Consider the following 20,859-nt stretch of genomic DNA (forward strand, 5'->3'; position numbering starts at 1 on the left):
CATAAAAATAATTACTATTCTCTTTGTAAAATATATGAAGACATTATTTGTTTTCTTCTTACAATATAAAAAAGAGCAGAATCGAATTTTTGATGTGTTATAGAATAAATACCTAAGGAATGTTTTTAGTTTGATCTGGAAAACTAAATTCACCATTAAGATGAATTGAATAAAGGCCAGAAGGTATCTTCTCTCAAGATTATCAAAGTTAAAGCAAGCATATTTTGCACGTAGAAGGAATAGTTCATTTACATTAATGAAATTTCAGTACTCAGAATACATGCAAAAGATAATCTGATGATAGTTCTATCTAATAAAAATGAACCTCTTTTCCTTCCTAATTATAATATTCTGCAACTAGTGACCTTGAATCTTTCAAAGGATAAGGGTTACTTGAACTGTGGAAGGAAATTAGAGACAGTTTATTTAATTCAATAATTTTTTAGAGAATATATACAATGTGCCAAACATTGCACTTCCACTGGGTTTATTATGAAACTGATATTCTGGACAAAGTAGCCAAGAAAAGTTGCATTTTGCTGGAGTGGGGGGAGGTGCAGTTAGTTAGTGGAGGGATGTAATAAAATGATTATGAATTTTTATTGAATGTGTAATTTGTTTTAAATTTTTGGTTGACTTGTATAAGAATTATCCCAATTGATCTGTATAAAAACTATGTAGAAATGAATGCTGTTTTTCTTACCTTAGCTTTAAAAAAAGCAAGGCTTTGCTTTATGATGTGGTTTTCTTAAGTTTTTATATGTAATATACATCATAAATTGAACTTGAAGCTATTCCTTTAATTCTAACATCCTGGGCACTTGACTTTAACATGTAGCATGTCCCAGAGTAGAAGTGTAAAATACCATACAGAAAGTATAGGATTATTTTATATTTTATGGAATCTGTATGTAATTATTAATTTTATGCGTCAATTGGGGCACAGGGTAACTAGACCTTTTGCCAAACATTATTCTGCGTGCATCTGTGAAGATGTTTTGGATGAGATTAACTTTTAAATTAGTACATTGTGTAAAGCAGATTGCTCTACCTAATGTGGGTGGGCCTCACTCAATCAGTTCAAGGCTTGAATAGAAAAAAGGGCTGACCTTCTCAAGAGTAAGAAAGAATTTCCTCCCCCCTGACATCCTTGACCTGGGACATTGTTTTATTCCTGTCTTTGGACTCAAACTAAAACATCTTCTCTTACTGGGGCTCAAGCCTGCATGTGTTCTGATTGGAACCATACCCTCAGCAATTCTTGGTCTCTAGCTGGCTGACTACAAATATTGGGACTTGTCAGCCTCTATAACTTGTGGCCATTTTTCATAGTAAATCTCATTCCCTGTCTCCCCACCCCCACCCCCATCCCCTGCCACGCTTGCACTCATGCTCTCTCTCTGTTCTGCTTCTCTGGAGAATCTTGACTAATACACTGAAATTGATTTATAATGAACTTTATCTTATGTGACACTAAGCATGACAAAAGAGACTCCTTAATAACAGTCTTGTGCCACATATGAATTGGTTGCAGCAATTCTTTCATTTGGAATTTTGGAATTTACTTCATCTGTTTCAATCACTTGAAAATATCTTTTGATGTAATTTGTATTGCTTGGTATATGATAGGTAGTACTTTCCTTAGAGCCAGGCAAGCAATGTGTGTGCCTGGGGCCCTGTGACTCTGAGGCCCCATGGTTAGTAGTGTTTCCTCCAAAAAATGTTAGGTCTCTTATGTTGCCTGGAACTAGCCTGGCAAAAAGTACCCTATGAGCAGGGCACTCTGAGCTCAAACAGGAACCATATGGGCCTTGATCCCTATTTCTACCTTCTGATTAAGTCTCCAGACCTATACTCTTAGCATTAGATCAATGAGATATCCCAAGAAGTTCAAAGACTCTCTACAGAGTAGCTCCAGAGCCATGTAGCCCAACTTAGTTTTATAAAATGCATCTAGCCTACAAGTGAATTACCTCCTGCTGGCTGGCCTGGTATTTTCTTTTTTATTGGATTTCATGAGATTGAAATGTCATTACATTTGTAAACATCATTAATTTGGAACAGTATCAACGTTCGAGAGAATTGTTGTAATTATTTACATGTGACACTTTAGATGATGCAGCAACAGAAGTAATGAAATAAATAACATTAACTAAAATATTGGGGCACTCCAGAATGGTGATGATATTCTGAGCTAAGTGACTTTCATTTCCAACACAGGACACATTCAGGGTTGTAGGCTACTGAAGACAAGCCATTGACCCTTGAGCTTTAAGCCACATGTGTGATCCAATGCATTAACTCTTGCTCCTCTATATTCCTACCATGAAGTTTAGTATATAGCAATTAAAGTCAATAGGGTAAAGGAGGCACTTCTTGTTGCTGGCATCCATGGCAGTAACCTCATAGGCCTTGCACAACCCATCAAGCAGTCCTTCAAGCGAAGCTATACCTATCTTGTTTGATAGCTTTTAAGACATTTGCTTGCTTTTGCCAGTGGATCATCCTAATTTATGTCCTCTCTTGCTCTGATGTATTGAGGATGTGCTTTCTCAGATCAGAATTAATCCACACTAGAAAAAATGTGGATATTTCTTGTACAAATGAGATTGCCGTTCTCATTACACTCATGGGCTTGTTACCCATTCCTGCCTCTGCAGATGATATGTGGAAGACAGGAGTTTGATCGCCACTGAAAGGAATCTCATTCTAAGGTTGTAGTGATTGAAGCCAAATAAGATGAAGAGAAGATGTGGTTGGAAAATACATTGTTCTACAATTTTGCTAAAAAGTTCCAAATGGTATATCTAACATGACTAAAAAAATTTCATTTACATTTTTTTAATACTCTGAACAAGACTTGTACTGGTGATTATCTCCAACTTAGCACAGTGTCAATGTTCTAGAGCATTATTGTATGCCAATATTTATAGGCATCACAATAAATCATACAGCACCAAGTGTAATAATATAAAGAACATTAAATAAATAGAATTAGAAATATCAGAGGCAGAATATTAATACTGTTTCAATACAAAAAGGTTATGAAGTGCCATGGAATTATAATAAAAGCATTGCTACTTTTTTCTCATAGTGGAAGATATAAATTGCATCTGAAATTGCACATTCAACAATGAAGAACATGAAGGGAATGGTTTCTGGATCTGAACAGAAAGAGATGATGCCTGGATGCTATGAAGATTCTTCATATGCACTGATTGTACAATAAATCAGTATGTAAGTACTGATTATCTATCTATTCATCTAAATCATCTTTAGTAAATTGTTGTATTTAACATGAGTCCGGAAATTTTATAATAAATATTTAATCAAATTGTTTTTATAGACAGGGCCTCCCTGCCAAAAACATATTGTACACTAATTTGTACTTCCTAGAGAAGACCCTAGTCATAAGTAATCATTTTGAACATATATCAGTAATAAAACATAATACATCTTTACATACTTGTGAGAATCTTCATATCTCAAGTATTGCTTAGAAAGCAACTATGGAATTTCAGTTAATTCACTGAAAATATTTTTGCTTAACCATTATCAAATTTACTGATGCTTTTTCTCCAAAGCTTTCGCTGTACACAACTTTTTATTTCGCTGCTTTATCATATTGTAATCTTTTTAAAAACTGAAATGGCTATTAAACTCAAAAAACACCAACAATAAACATAATTCAGTGAAATTGACAACAATATGACCTTCTTTGAACAAGTTCATACGTGCATAGTCATTGAAGACTGCTCTCTGAAAAAAAAAAATTACAAGATGCAATGAATTGTAAATTACATTCTAATTTCAGAGAGAAGAAAACATGGAGAAAAACGTACAACTTTAAAAATAAAAAAAAATTAAGATATTTCTAACATTTTTCTGTCAAAGGGAAAGAAGGCATATACACAGAATAGAGCATTTATTTAGAATTTATGTAGAAGCTTTCAAAGTCTTTGTCTTTAACTATTATATAATCTGCATTAAAAACATACAGGCAGACTTCCAGTTCCTATTCCAATATATAATGAGCTTAGAAGACTTTATTCTCATTCTGAAAACAAGAAGAAAAAATAAAGCTGAAAAAACTGAATACCAACAATTTTTTGATCCATCAGAGAACAGAGGTCACATGGCAAACCACTAACCCCAAAACAGAAGAGATGTGTATGCAGAGAATCACATCTTACAGGGAGTCAACACCACTGATGGAGCAAGCAACTCATAAGAACACTTAAAGCATAATTGAAAATTACTGGAGATTTAGCATAGACTAGCTTGAGAAATATAAATTCCTTGAAGCCCAACTTTGGGAGGAGGGTTCAAATATTTATGAGTTTTACATACGGGAGCACCCACTATATTCTCAAGGTGAAGGTCAGAAAAAAGTCACCTTGTGCTTCTAACGGAGAAAGAGGAAAAGTAACCATTTAAAAATACATAAAAAGTGTTCTGTTCTCCTAAACAAATGCCTGCCCTCAAGGGAAACTATTTTACCAGAGCAAAACTGACCTGTGGGAAGGGAAGTACCCAGAGCTACAACTTCTAGCCATCCTGTCTCATCTATGGTAGGCAATAGCCGAGAAGAACCTGTAAATGTTAAATCCCAGGGATATAGGCGCACTGAAAGAATGAGATGCCCTCACAGAATTATAGGATGCTTCTTTACCATAACATACATTACCATAATATCAATAAGGTTGCTGTATAATAACAGGAGTTAACAGATGAAAGAAGTGCAAGATTCAGACTCTATTAAAGAGGCGGTCTCTAAGAAAATACGAAAAAACAGAAAAGCTATAATCAAAGGACACTACAGAAAATCTTAACCTCTGACACCTAGAGCTTCAGCAAACAGTAAACATAACCAGAGTCCTGGAGTGATAAACACAAAACTTTATGCTAAAGGTCTATTTACTTCAGTTACTCTTACATATTATTTTATGTACAGTTTTAAACAACAACAACAAAAATGATGTCATGCTAAAAAAGAAAAAAAAAAAGCAGTCTGAGGAAACAAAGAAAGCATCAGAACCAGACTCCGATATGGCAGATTTTGAAATTATCAGGGAATTTGAAATAACTATAATCAATATGCTATGGCTCTAATGGAAAGATGGACAACATTCAAGAACAGATCAGTAATGTAAGCAGAGAGATAAAAACTCTAAAAAAGTAATCAAAAAGAAATGGCTAGAAATCAAAATACTATAACAGAAATTAAGGATATTCTTTTATAGGTACATTAGTAGACTGGACACAGCCTAGAAAAAAATCATTGAACTTAAGGATATGTCAGTAGAAATTTTCCAAACTGAAAAACAGAAAAGAAAAAAATAATTAAAGACTGGAACACAATATACAATAAAACTATGGGGCAATTACAAGATGAAACATATATATAACGGAATACCAGAAAAATAAAAAAAGGAAAGAAACTGAAAATAGAATTCAAAAAATACTGGATGAGAATTTCAGAGGATTTCAGGAAGTTTAGAAAATACTAATCAGGAAAAAAAATCAAAATATCTACATCTAGGCATATCATATTTAAAATGAAAAAAAAACCCTCTTTAAAAAAAAAAACAGATGGTGAAGAAAACACTATCTACAGAAAAACAAGGATATAAATTATACTGGATATCTCTTCGGACACCACACTGGAACAAAATGAAGTGAAATATTTAAAACGTTGAAGAAAAGAACTACCAAACTAGATTTCTATATCTAGAAAAAATTATCATTCAAAAGTGAAAGAGAAAAGATTTTCTCAAAAAAAAAAAAAAAATCATTAGTAGACATGACTTAGAAAAAAAATATTAAAAGTAGTTCTGCACAGAGAAGAAAAATGCTATAGGTCAGAAACTTGAGACTACAAAAAGAAAGAATGAGGACTGTAGAAGGTATAAAGGAAGATAAAATACAATCTTTTATTTTTCTTTTCTAACAGATTAGTCTGGTCAAAGGAATGACAACAACAATGTATTCAGTGATTATAGCTTATGTGTAAGTGAGGTAAATAAAAGTAATGTTACAAGGTATGAGAGGGAGAAATTGGGAATACTCTGTTACAATTTACCTGCACTAACCAAATATATGTATAGTGTTATTTGAAAGTGGATATATATTAGTCGAAAATATATATTGCGAAATCCAGGGAAACCATTACGAAGAGTAGAAAAATATATCCTAAGGTGGAGAGAAAATGGAATCACATAAAATTCTCAATTAAAACAAGGCAGAAAAAAAAATGGAGAGGAAAAAATCTAAGAACAAGGGCAATAAATAGAAAACAAATAAATATGGTAGATATGAACTACATAATAATTACTTTAAAGTCAATTGTTAAATACATCAATTGAAAGACAGAGACTGTTAAAGAGGATAAAAAATAATACACAACTATATATCATCTACAGGATACCCACTTTAAATATAAATGATAAATTAAAATTGAAAAGATTGAGAAAAAGATACTATGCAAAAAAAAAACATAATAAAAATCCTGGTGTAGTTATAATAATTTTAGACTTTAGAGCAAAAAAAATCAGAGATAAAGAAGAACATTATATAATGATAAAACAATTTTGCAAGAAGACATAAAATTAATAATGTGTATGTATCTAACAACAGAGTACCGAAATTTATTAGGCAAGGAGTGACATCTGTGAGATAGCATTTCTATGAATATTTATAGCAATCAAGCAAATAATCAAAAAGATGTATTCAAAATGGCAGAAAATTTTGTGGTGTTTTTATTGACTTTAATCCACCATCTCCTCAGTGTGGTGTGCTATGGTCAGTAGAGAGTGGCTCAATCACCAGTTCTTTCTGTTGAGCCAGAAGTTGTGAAGTGGAAAATTCTGGACTGTCTGTGAGGTGCCTGAAATACTGGTTTCTGTTTCACCTAACTTGAAATGCAGACAGAGAATAATATTGGTTGTTTCTCAGGCTAATGGAATCTGTAGAAGGCAGTAGCAGGTGCCACAGTACATAAAAACTGCAGGGGTACCACAGACCCAAAGATGACTGGGCAGCAAGAGATAATGAGCCAAGTGATCAAAGAAAACATTTAAGGCCCTGAGAAGAAGCTAGGGTGAGACTCTTTGGGATATGAACACATTTAAAAGCAGATATGTATATGGGAAATCAATAATGATATAATAACAACAAAGCACATATAGGCCCAGACAAGATGAGTGTCCAGAAAAGATCTCAGTAGATCTTGTGCCTTCACTTTAGACTGATATCAAGACTCAGGAGTCCACTAATTATTGAAGGACTTCCACAACAGTTCGCAAAGAGTGAGAGATGGTGTTTTTTTCAAATGCCCCATTTTCAACAACAGATCAAAAGGCATACAAAGAAACGAGAAAACATGTTCCATTCAAAAGAATATAAATCACTAGAAACCATCCCTGAATAAACACAGATATTGGACTTACTAGATAAAGACTTAAGAAAAAATGGTCCTATATATGTTTAAAGACTTAAAGGAAAATATAGACAAAAACTAAAGGAAATCAAGAAAGCGATAGGTAAAAATAGCAATATCAACAAAGATATATGTTATATACATACACACACATGCACACACACACAGAAATTCTCTAGCTGAAAAATAACAGAATTGAAAAATTCACTAGAGGCATTAAACAGCAGATTCAAACTGGCACAAGAAAGAATGAGAACACTTAAATACAGATAATTTGGGATTATAAAGTCTGAGGAGCAAATAGGACAACAGAATGCAGAAATGTGAACAGAGACTACGTGTGAGATATGATGAAGTAGACAAATACATACATTATGGTCCATCTCCCCAAACTGAGGAAATATATAGGTATGCTAAAACGAGAAGCTCATTTAATGGTAAGTATGATAAAGAGACACATTATAATAAAAGTGTCAAAAGCAAAAGACAAAGAAAGAATATTGAAGGCAGCAAGAAAAAAGCATATCATCATTTAAAAGAGATCCCAATGAGACATTTATAAATGCGAATATCACAGCAGAAACTTTGCACTCCAGAAAGTAGAGAAATAATACATTTAGTGTTGAAGAAAAAGAAAAGAAAAGAAAAGAAAACATTGTCAATCAAGAACTCTATATCAGGCAAACTTTTCTTCAAAAATGAGGGAGAAATTAAAATTTCCTAGAAAAACAAAAGCTAAGAAAGTTTATTATTACTACACCTGCTCTATAAGAAATGTTAAAGAGATTCCTTCCAGTTGAAATGAGAGCACTGGACAGTGACTAAAAACTATATAAAAATGTGAAGTTTTCAGGTAAAGATAACTACATAGATAAATATTTAAAAACAGTTCTATTGTAATATAGTTTGTAACTCCACTTTTTTCTATAGAAATTAAAATATAAATTCATAAAAATAATTACAAATTTATGTTAATGGATCCACAATGTATTGAGATATAATTTGTTATATAAGGCAGTGGGAGGTGGAGGTGTAAGGAGTGAATTTGTATGAGATTGGAGTTAAAACACTACTTTTATAGAGATATGTGCATCCATATATTTATTGCAGCATTATTTGCAATGGTTAAGATATAAAGGCAACCTAAGTGTCTATCAATAGATGAATGAAACGAAGAGGTGGTATATATTTATATATATACAATGAATAATATTCAGCCATAATAAAAAGAATAAAATATTGCCATCTGCAACAAAATGGATGAATCTAGAAAGCATTGTGCTGAGTGGAAGAAGTCAGAGAAAGACAAATGCCATATGATTTCACTTACATGGGGAATCTAAAGAACAAAATAGATAAACAAACAAAATAAAAATAAACTCATAGATACAGAGAACATTGATGGTTGCTAGAAGGGAGAGATTTTGTGGAAGTGGGTAAAAAAGGGGAAGAGATTAAGAAGTACAAATTCATAGTTAAAAAATAGTCACAAGTATGAAAAGTATAGCATAACGAATATAGTCAATAATATTGTAATAACTATATATTTTGTCAGATTGGTACTAGATTTATCAGGGTGATCACTTTGTAAGTTATATAAATGTCTAATTACCATGTTGTATACCTGAAGCTAATATAATACTATATGCCAACTGCAATTGAAAAATAAAAAAAAATTAAAAGAATACAAAAAGCTATCAAATAAACAAGTTAACTTTTCACCTCAAAGATCTCAAATAAGAACAAACTAAACTCAAAGTTATCAGAAGGAAGGAAATAACAAAAATCAGAGTAGAAATAAATGAAGTAGAGACCAGAAAAAATACACACACACACAAAAAACATCCTCAGAGCTAGTTTCTTTTTCTTGAAAAGATAGACCAAATTCAAAATTTTTTTGCTAGATTAAAAAAAAAGAAAAGAAAAACAAAAAAGAGAGGTCAGAAATAAAAAAAAAAATCAGAAATGAAAAAGGAAACATAACTACTGATACTACAGAAATACAAAGGATTATAAAAAACTTCTATAAACAATTTTGTGCTGAAAAATTGAATAACTTAGAAAAAATTGATCAATTCCTAGAATCATACAACTTACAAAAATTGAATCAAGAAGAAATGGAAAATCTGAACAGGTCAATTATGAGTAAGGTGATTGAATCTTTAATTCAAAAAACCCAAACACAAAAAAGCCCAGGACCAAACAGTTTCACTGGAAAATTTTACCAAACATTTAAAGAAAAATTAATGCCAAATTTTCTCAAATTTTTTTCAAAAAATTAAAGAGCAAACACTTCTAAATTAATTTTACAAAGCCAGCATTACACTGGTACCAAAATCAAACAAGGACACTATAAGAAAACTATAGACCAGTAACTCAAATGAATAGATGTGAAAATTCTCACCTAAATAGCAAACCAAATTCAACAACATATTAAAAAGATTGTACACAATGATCAAGTGGGATTTATTCATGAGATACAAGGGTGATTTAACATATGCAAATCAATAAATTTGAAAAGCCACATTAATAGGATAATAGATAAAAATCATATTATTCTCTAAATATGTGCAGAAGAAGCATTTGACAAAATACAACATTTTTTATGATAAAAATCCTCAACAAATTGGGTATAGAAGAACACACCGCAACATAATAAAGGCCACACATGACAAATTCACAGTTAACATTATATGCAATGGTGAAATGGTGAAAGCTTTTACCCTAAGGTCAGGAACAAGACAAGCATGTCCACTCTCACTGCTCTTATTTCCCATAGTATACTGGAAATCCTAGCTACAAAAATTAGGCAAGATCAAGAAATAAAGTCATCAAAATCAGAAAGGAAGAAGTAAATTTGTCATTATTTGCAGGTGACATGATAAAGGCTCCACCAAAAATCTGTTGGAACTAATTATCAAATTTAGTAAAGTTGCAAGAAATAAAATCAACACACAGAAATCAGTTGGATTTCTATACACTAACAACAAAACATCTGAAAAAAAATAAAGAAAACTATCCCATTCACAATAGCATCAAAAACAATACAATAGTTAGGAATAAATTTAAACATGAAAGTGAAAATTCTATACACTGAAAACTTCAAGAATTTGATTAAACAAATTGAAGAAGACACAAACAAATCAAAAATATACATATCCATAATCAGAAAATGTAATTTTATAATTTGTTTAATAATGTTAAAATATCCATACTATCCAAAGCTATCTATAAAATTCAGTACAATCCCTATCAAAATTTCAATGATTATTTTTTTTCACAGAAATAGGAAAAACAGTCCTAAACTTGTATGGAAATATAAATGAGTTCAAGCAGCCAAAGCATTCCTGATGAACAACAAAGTTGGAGGCGTCATACTTCCAGATTTCAAATTGTACAACAAAACTATAGTAATCAAAATAGTATAATACAGGCATAAAAAAATAGACATTTAGACCTGTGGAACAGAATAAAGAGCTGAGAAATAAACCAAGAAAACTCAATGGAGAAAGCATAGTCTCTTTAATATATGGTGTTAGAAAAACTGAATAATCACATGCAGAATAATTAAATTGAACCCCTACCTTACAATACTTACAAAAATTAAACTGAAGTGGATTATAGTCTTAAATGTAAGACCTGAATCTATAGAACTCCCAGAGGAAAACATTGGTAATAATCTTCTTGACATTGGCCTTGGCAATATTTTTTTTTTTTGCATAAGAAGTTAGACTAACTTTAACAGCTTTTTAAAACCCTTAGTGAATTGATCATTCAAATTCTCTTTTTAAGGGCTTCTTGCCCTCAGGTACCATCATACTTTTAAAACAAAAGCACAAGTAACAAAAGAAAAAAAATTAAGTGTGGCTACAACAAACTAAAAAGCTCTGCACAGCTAAGTTAAAAATTAACAAATGAAAAACAAGCTTTGTAATGAAAATAAATATTCGCAAATTATATCTGATTAGGTGTTAATATGCTAACTATATAAAGAATTCATACAACTCAATAGAAAAAATTAAACAAGTGTGTAACATATGTACCACACTTATGTAAGATATTAATAATAGTAAAAACTGTGGGAGGGAGAGGGAGTATATGGAAACTCTCTGTACTATCTCATCAATTTTTTTGATACAGCTAAAATTGCTCTAAAAATAAATTTATCTATTAATATTGTGCTGGCTGGAACATAGGCTATTGCCCATAGGAACATAGGCTATCACCCATGGGAACATAACATTCTAACAATAAGCTTTCTGCTTCTGTACCCCCGCTTACACAACCGACCTGTGGGTTGACAGGTAGTGAATAAGAGAAAAATAGACCTTTGTGTTTAAGACAGAATGAGGAATGGGATTTAGGGCTTAAAATCCCTGTACCTCTACATTTTAAGGCTGCTTAATTTGGGGTCTGCATACCTCTGGCAGACCTAGCTGGCTGAATAAAGAGCATGTTTCCTATAACTCACTGATTTCTGGTGGTCCGTGTGTCTTTCGGGGGCTGGCAGCCACAACATTTGGAGACCCCAGAGAGATCTCAGGGAGTGGCCCTGGGATCTAAGACCGGACTGGCATCCGAAGCGGTTGCTGTCCCTGTTACGGATTCAAAGGGGTGGCCAACCTGAGACATTCCAGGGCCCTTGAATGCTGTGACGGGTCAGTACAATCGTCAAGGATGCAACCTTTAGGACACGCTCTTTGTTCCTGGTCCCGACGGGAATCTGGAATCTCCGAGGCATCGGTGTCTGGATAAAAGATACCTTCCTGTTTCTGTTGATCGGTCAGTGGGGGTCCGTGGACAGACTGGACGCAGTCATATCTCCCCGACCATGGCCAGGCCATGGGACGCCACCTCCTGTGCCCTGTTGTCAGGTTCTGTTTATTGTCTCTGGTCTTGTCTAGGTTGTAGGTGGTAGACTTCTCTGGGTTTACCTACACCTCAGTAATTGTTTTTGTCTGAGTGTCTGATTGTTCTTGTCTGAGTGTCTGATTGTTCTTGTCTGAGTGTCTGTTTTGTGTTTTCTGCGCAAGTGATGCGGGGAAGCCTGAGTTCACAGAAGACACCTTTGGATTGTCTCCTGAGACATTTCAAAGAAAGGTTTGTAGAAGGAGCTGACTACGGCATAAAGTTTTCTCCAGGCAGACTAAAAACATTGTGTAAAGTTGAGTGGCTGTCTTTTGATGTAAACTAGTCTCCAAAGAGTTCTTTTGACAGGAGTTTAGTGAGGAATGTTTGGAAGATTGTCACGGGAGACCTGGGACATCCCGATCAGTTTCCCTACATCAATCAATGGTTAAACCTTGTTCAGACACCCCTGGTGTGCCCTTTCTGTAGGGGCGCGAGTCTTAGTTGTGGGTCCCCCGAACATGCAGCAACTGAATCTCCAAGACAGCCCAGTCCCTCAGTCCTCCAATCTCCACTGGAGGACAGTGACTTTCCCCCATCCTATAATCCAGGACAACAGAGGCCAAATAGCACCACCGCCTCAACTCCTCAGATGCGGACAGGATGCGCTCCGGGCAGGGCATCAGCCAATACCACCATCCCAGGGGCATCACACAGACAGACCCTTTATGGTTTATGTGCCTTTCTCGACTAGTGACCTATACAACTGGAAGGCACAGAATCTGCCTTTCTCTGAGAAACCCCAGACATTAATAGGACTCTTAGAAAGTGTCTTTCAGACTCACTGCCTCAACTGGGACAATTGCCAACAGCTTTTAATTATCCCTTTCATGGAGGAATAACAAGGACGCATTGCATTCAGACTGAAACACAAAAGATAGCTGCAGGAGAGAGGAGAGTTGAGAAAGCAGGGGAATAGATCAAGGAGGAATTTCCCTCCACCTGCCCAGACTGGAGACACAATTCTCAGGCAGGGAGAACAGCATTAGATCAGTACCACCAGTTTCTAATTGGGGGAATTAAGGTGGCTGCTCATCAGCCAACTAATCTTTCTAAGATAACTGAAGTTATACAGAGACCTCAGGAATCCCCTGGAGCATTTCTTGAACGAGGCGTATTGGGTATACACCCCCATTGATTCTGAGGCCTAGCAGGAAATTAATATAGCCTTTGCTACTCAGGCAGCCCCTGATATCTGGTGTAAATTGCAAAAAATTGGAAGGTTTTGCAGGGATGAACCTGTCCCAACTTGTTAAGGTAGCTCAGAAGGTGTTCAACAACAGGGAGGCACCAGATGACCCCAAACGTATGGCTAAAATCCGAAGCTACTGTCATCAACCCAGCCAATCTGTTGCCAGATCCAGATCCCGAGACCCCCGTTCATGACTGCATAGATTTCACTGATGCTGTGTGTTCCTCGCTGCCAGACCTCAAAGACTCCCTTCTGCCTGAAGCTGATGAAGTTCTGTTCACAGACGGGAATAGCTTCATGCAGGAAGGAAGGAGGTATGCTGGGGCAGCGGTCGTAACTCTAACTGGCACCATCTGGTCACAGGCTCTTCTCCATAGGACTTCTGGTCAAAAGGCAGAACTCATCGCCCTCACTTAGGCACTAAGATGGGGAAAGGATAAGGCAGTCACAATATACACTGACAGCCAATACGCCTTTGCCACTGCGCATGTACATGGAGCCATCTACAAGGAAGGAGGGCTTCTGACTTCAGCTGTGAAGGACATCAAGAACAAGGGGGAGATCTTAGCCTTACTTGAAGCCATATAGATGCCTAAGACTCTTGCTTTGTTCTTTGTAAAGGGCATCAAAAAGGGAATAGTCCTGAGGCTGAGGGAAACCGACGAGCCAATGCAGAGACAAGAACAGTGGCCACAAGGCCAGTGGGGCCCCCACCACATCTACTGACTGTTATCTCTTACCCAGAATTGCCTCCATCTCCGACCTATACGACGGAAGAGAACATATATTTTCAAGATAAGGGAGCCACTAGGAACCAACGGGGGTAGTGGACAACCCCAGATGGAAAAATCGGGCTCTCACGGCCCTTAGAAGGACTCTCCTCCACCAACTACACCAGACCACACACCTAGGATGAACTAAGATGCCCCAAGCTTTAGACCTCTACTTTCACTTGTTAAAAGGGAGAAGAACTGCAGAGGAGATTGCCTCACGATGCCCGGTTTGTGCCCAAATTAATCCAAAGAAGGGGAAGATAGAAGAACCTAGGCATAGAGAAAGAGAAACTTATCCAGGGGACCACTGGGAAGTAGATTTCACTGAGATAACTCTGACTGTGGGGGGCTACAAATATTTACTTGTTTTTATAGACACCTTTTCAGGATGGGTAGAGGCCTTCCCTACCAGGAAAGAGACTGCCTTAGTAGTTACTAAGAAACTACTACAAGAAATTCTCCCTCAATTTGGTCTCCCTGGAACTTTAGGATCGGATGACGGGCCAGCCTTCATAGCAAAGGTATCACAACAATTGGCTAGCTACCTAAATTTGCGATGTAAACTCCACTGCGCCTATCGGCCCCAAAAGTTCAGGCCAAGTAGAGCGAATGAATCGAACCCTAAAAAAAGACATTAGTCAAGTTAAGATTAGAAACTGGTGGGACCTGGGTAAAACTTCTCCCCTTTGCTCTTCTCCAAGCTAGATGTACTCCATATATTAATGGATTCAGCCCATTTGAAATTTTCTTTGGAAAACCTCCACCTTTAGTACCTAGAATAGAAGATGAGAAAAAGGCAGAACTATATAACCTTGTCTTACTTAAATCTTTACAGGCCCTTCAAAGTGTACAGAAGGAGATTTGGTCTGGGGTTCATGCTGCCCACTCAGCCCCAGGGGACAGATTTCCCCATCAGTTTCAGCCTTAGGACTGCGTGGATCCGGAAGTTCACTTCCAAGGGACTAGAACCCAAATGGAAAGGAGCCTTCACTGTCTACCTGACGACGCCCACTGCAGTTAAAGTAGATGGCATCCCATCATGGATTCATCACTCCCACGTGAAGGCAGCATGAGAGTGGACAGCTCAGGAAGACGGACTCTTAAGACTAAGATTCAAGCATACATAAGTATAAACCTTTGTTTCTTCCTTTTTATCTCTTTAGCCCAGACATTCGACCAGCCACAACCAAAATTAGAAGGAGCATTAATAGCTTTGCTAACGACAATACACAAAGTCTTAAATAAGACCACTCCAGACATAGGACAAGATTGCGGGTTGTGCCTAAACCCAAAAACCCCTTTACTATGTCGGGGTAGGAACTCCCTTAAACTTAACTGAGCTCAGCAGGCTAGAACTTCAAGTCAATTTACTAGCAGAAGTAGTCCTCCAAAATAGAAGAGGTTTAGATTTATTATTCTTAGAACAAGATAGGTTATGTATGGCTCTAGGTGAAACCTGTTGCTTCTATGCTAATAATTCTGGAGTAATTAGAGAGAGCTTATGACTAGCTTATGAGAAATTTAGATGCCAGGGAAAAACAAAGACTGGAATCAGATAACTGGTTTCATAGGATGTTCAATTAGTCCCCATGGCTAACAACCCTGTTATCTGCTATAGCTGGACCTTTAATCCTCCTCCTCTTCTTGTTAACTTTTGGCCCATGTTTCCTCGATTTCTTGTTTGCATATATAAGGAAGAGAATTAATTCTATTAAACTTTTAGTATTACAAAATAGAGGCTATGAGCAAATTCCACATGAAGAATCAAGGATTTGATTTTCCGCTAAGGCCAGTGGGGAAAGTGCTGGCTGGAAAATTACTGCTTGGCTATCACCCATGGGAACATAGGCTATCACCCATGGGAACATAACATTCTAACAATAAGCTTTCTGCTTCTGTACCTCGGCTTGCACAACCGACCTGTGAGTTGACAGGTAGTGAATAAGAGAAAAATAGACCTTTGTGTTTAAGACAGAATGAGGAATGGGATTTAGGGCTTAAAAACCCTGTACCTCTACATTTTGGGGCTGCTTAATTTGGGATCTGTATACTCCTGGCAGACCCAGCTGGCTGAATAAAGAGCATGTTTCCTATAACTCACTGATTTCTGGTGGTCCGTGTGTCTTTCGGGGACTGGCAGCCACAACACTATTTTTAAAATGTACACGTTTAAAAGTAGTAATAATACAAAAGGCAATTTTTAAAATACAGAGTAAAGGATAAAATAACTAATAAGTGAGTTAATTAATTAATCGATTAATTTGGATTAAAGTAAGCTTAGGTTACTGGCATGGATTTTATTATATTTAAATAAATTTCATTAATTTTCTGAAGAATGTGTGCATTGATTTCAAGATTGCAACATAAAGTTTATATAAGTAAAATATCCTAGGCAGTAACATAACAACTTTACTTCCAATAAACCCCTTGCCGTTTCTGAGAACATACATTATCCAAGGAGGAAAAATTGATCTTTATTCATAATAGCATATAACTATTTTCAGAAAAATTATTGTATACATGATCTCAAATCTAATTGCCTGCTTGTTTCGGGGGAAATAAATATTTTCTCCCTTAACTTTTTTTTTTTAATTGTCAAACTGTTCTGTTACTCCATAATACTGTTCTAGGTTGCTGAGGAATTTATCTAGGTAAACATTAGACAAATTGTTGTTGAAAGATTATGAGCTCTCGGTGATACTATTCGACAGCTCTCTATAATCATAACAACTTTGTAGTTTAATTTGATTATGAGTTGTTACACATTTTTAATATATGAAACTTGATCCTGGAAATTAGATTGCCTTCAAAAGCCTTTTAAAACTTTGTGAATTGCTCATTCAAATTCTCTTTTTAAAGGGTTTCTTGCCCTTAGGCAACATCAGGCTTTAAAACAAATTATAAATGGAGAGAAAGGGCAAACTCCAACCCCAGGGAGGTGATGCCACTTGTGGGCCCTCAAATTGGAGAGGACTGAGATAAGTGACAAGGAGGTATGTGGGTCCAAGTGTCCAGACTGCACACTAGAGACAAGAATCGAGAATTAGCGGGAGGCGGAGACAACAAGGATAGGACCAGAAAACAACCAGGAAAAAAATCTCATCATGGCAAATATTCACCAGGAGAACGAAGAAATGGAGCTGCACATGCAGAATGAAGAGGAAGACTTCCCTTTGGGAGCATGGAAGGCCACCAGCCAGCAAGAAATAATAGACTGGGAGAGGCTCACCTACTTGCCCCTAATTTCTGATGGGCTATACCCGCCAGACAGGTCAATGATGGAATGGGTGGAGATGGAGATGGTATGGAAATATTCATGAAGGAGATGAGAGAAATCAGGAGGAAACTTAGGGAGCTGCAGTTGAGGAATTGTCTGCGTATCTTTATGGAGGAGCTGTCTAATCACCATGACCATCACGATGAATTTTTCCTTATGCCCTTAACTCCTGCCATTTTCCATGAGATTAATACTGTAATTCCCTCCGTTATTTTTTCAGTTCCTTGCATTTCCTGATTTGCCTTTACTGACCCATTTGCTGTGAACTTTGTGTAATTTCCACGTGTCAGGTGAGTTCTGTATTCTCAGCTTCTAATTGGAGACTGGCTTGACACTCAGCCTTAAGTTTCTGTTAACAGTAGTTTCACCCATTTGCACACAAAAAAATGTAGTTAATAAAGCAATTAATAAGCAAAAAAATATATAAATGAATTGGTGAATATTTTTAAAAAGTGTAAGAGAATAGTACTCTGTTCTTGGAATTATACCCTGTCTTTTAAAACATATCCATCATTTTGTTTTTTGCCTTCTAGCCTCTGAATAAAACTTTAGTATTTTTTTTTTCGTAGTTCACTGCTCAAAACCTTTATTTTCTAAGTAGGTTCATCTATGATATAATGACCACTGATTATTTTTCTCTCACTTATGTCTCCTTTAACATCATGAAATTAATATAACTAATATTTTCTTGTTATCTAAAATTCAAATAATGAGAGACTTAATACTTTCTTCACCTTTCTGTATCTAATATAGTTCATCAATAAAGAAAGTAATCTTTGTCTAATGGATTAGCACATAAAATGCCTTCTAATCCTATTTTCTGAACCCTAAGAAATATCATATTATTAATTACTATATTACTGAGATAATGCCAACTGCAATAAGTAAAAGATGTGACAGAATAATCTGGGCATATGTGTGTACAAATAAGAAGATATAATACATAATATACTTCTATGTATCACAGGGTACTAAAGCAACTTTTTAATTTAAATAGATTTATAAGACCAGTTGTCAGAGGCAACTATGATTGATAACATTAGACGATAAAAAGAGCAAATGAAATATTAATGTGGAACTTCCATTTTCAGTAACATGGCAGGCAAATTGTCCCAAATAAACATTCCTCTTAGAGCAAATAAAATGTTGAGTAAGTATATATATATATTTTTTTAATTATCTTTAAAAAAATGTATAAAGCTTAGTAACATTAAAAATAATTATTAGGCAAAATTATCATTAAAGATAGACATCTAGAATGGTAAGTAATGGACTTAAGTTGCTTTTGCTCTAAAGAGCATTGCTTAATTCAATGAACTTTAATTTTAGTCTGCATAGCTGGAGTATAAGTATGGAACGTAAATCCCTGGATCCACTTAAGTTGAGGAATAAAAAACTAGATGCCTCAACTGGAAAGCTGAGCGCAAAGAAGAGTTACTGTCCAACTTAAAACTGAATAGTCAAGTATGTTTATTATAATATATCTGGTACTCAAATAATTGAAATAAAGTTTTAATTTCCACATTAGTAAAAATTAATTCTAAGGATAAAATATAATGAAGATAAAATAAAGCAAGAAGGAGAGAAAAAGATGCATATTGCTTGCTAGGTAGATAAAATAATAAAATAAGATAATATCTATCAATTCAAGTATAGTAAAATGTCAAACAACAAAAAATTAAACACTCCAATTAAAAGGAAAATTTTGTCATCCAGAAATAATGAAAACATCTGGCTATATGCTGTTTAAAAGACATGTATGTGCAATATAAGAACTCGGAAAATTAGTAATTAAAAAAGTGAAAAAAAAATAGTTCAGGAAAAGTTCTATCAAAATTAAGCATATTATATCAGGTAAAATAGACTGGTAAAGTAGAGATATCATTTGAAATAAAGAGGGTCACAGTGAAATGATAGAAATGATAAAAGTTTTATTTTTCCAGGGGATACAAAAATTCTATTCTTATAATACCTAATAGCATAGCTTCAAAATCTACAAATGGAAAAAAAAAATGACACAACTACCAGGAGGAACTATAAATCAACAGAGAGGGAGATTTTGATGCTCCTTTCTCAGTAACTGATAGAACAAACAGCCAAACATATCAGTAGAAATATAACTTAAGCAATAAAATAATTTTTGACAATTTGACAAATGTGGACCACTGAAATAAACAACTGAAATACACATACATTCTAAACACAAAAACTATTTATTTTAAAAAATCTTACATTGGACAATAAAAGGATCTTTCACAAATTTCAAAGGATGGATTCTTATGAAGCTATATTTTCTAACATGTTTTATTTAAGCTAGAAATGAATTATAAAACTTAACTCATAAACCACATGTTTGGAAGATAAGAAATAAACTTCTAAATAATTATTAGGTTTAAAAATGTATTGTAGTGAAATTTAAAGTTTATAATCATTATGGAAATGACTACACATTTTTAATTGAATGATAAAACCTCTACATATCAAAAATTCAGAATGCAGATAAAAGCAGTAATCAGCAGGTATGTTATAATCTTAAATGCTTATATTAGAAAATAACTAGACAGAAAACAAAAAAGCTAAATACTCAACATAGGATAGAAATTGTATTTTTAATATAAACAAATAAAATAGGAGGGCAAAAAAAAAGTAAGAGCAGAAAATGATATAAAATCAAATAATAATAGAAAGAATCAACACATTTCAGTTTTGTTCTTTAAAAACTAATAAAGGTAAACCTCAGGAAAGATTTCTAAAATATGAGAGAAAGACAAACAATTAAAAGGGTGTCATAACAGTAAATTTCTTTGACATTATACATGTGTATATATATATATATATATACATATATATATATACACATATATATATATAAAATAAATGGTTTTTAAAGATGTTTAGTAAAAAAACAAAATGAAAAAGAAAGTGTATAGAAATATTTGAGTTATAGAAATTAACTCAAGAATAAATTTTAAAAATCAGAGTAATCTAACCGTTAGTACTAAGACATTTAAGCAGTAGACAAAACCTTTTCTAATAAAAAATTAAAATAATACTTTATACAATATTCAAGAAACAAATCATAACAACCTTACATCATTTCTTTTTTTTAATTAAGTTTACTGGGGCAACATTGATTAATACAATTATATAATTTTTAGCTGTACATTATCATTTAACATCTGTATATTCTATTGTGTGTTTACTACCCAAAGTCCAGTTTCCTTCAGCTACCATATATTTGATCCCCTTTACCCACTTCACCGTCCCCCTA

The 20,859-nt window shown here is 34.5% G+C and overlaps 1 pseudogene; it reads left to right on the plus strand.

Annotated features, from left to right (window-relative positions):
- The first annotated feature begins 17,415 nt into the window (after positions 1 to 17,415).
- On the plus strand, positions 17,416 to 17,825 carry LOC120600106 (protein BEX3-like; annotated as a pseudogene).
- The last annotated feature ends 3,034 nt before the right edge of the window (positions 17,826 to 20,859 follow it).

Source organism: Pteropus medius, unplaced genomic scaffold (assembly GCF_902729225.1).
Source record: "Pteropus medius unplaced genomic scaffold, Ma_sr-lr_union100, whole genome shotgun sequence".
NCBI lineage: Eukaryota > Metazoa > Chordata > Mammalia > Chiroptera > Pteropodidae > Pteropus > Pteropus medius.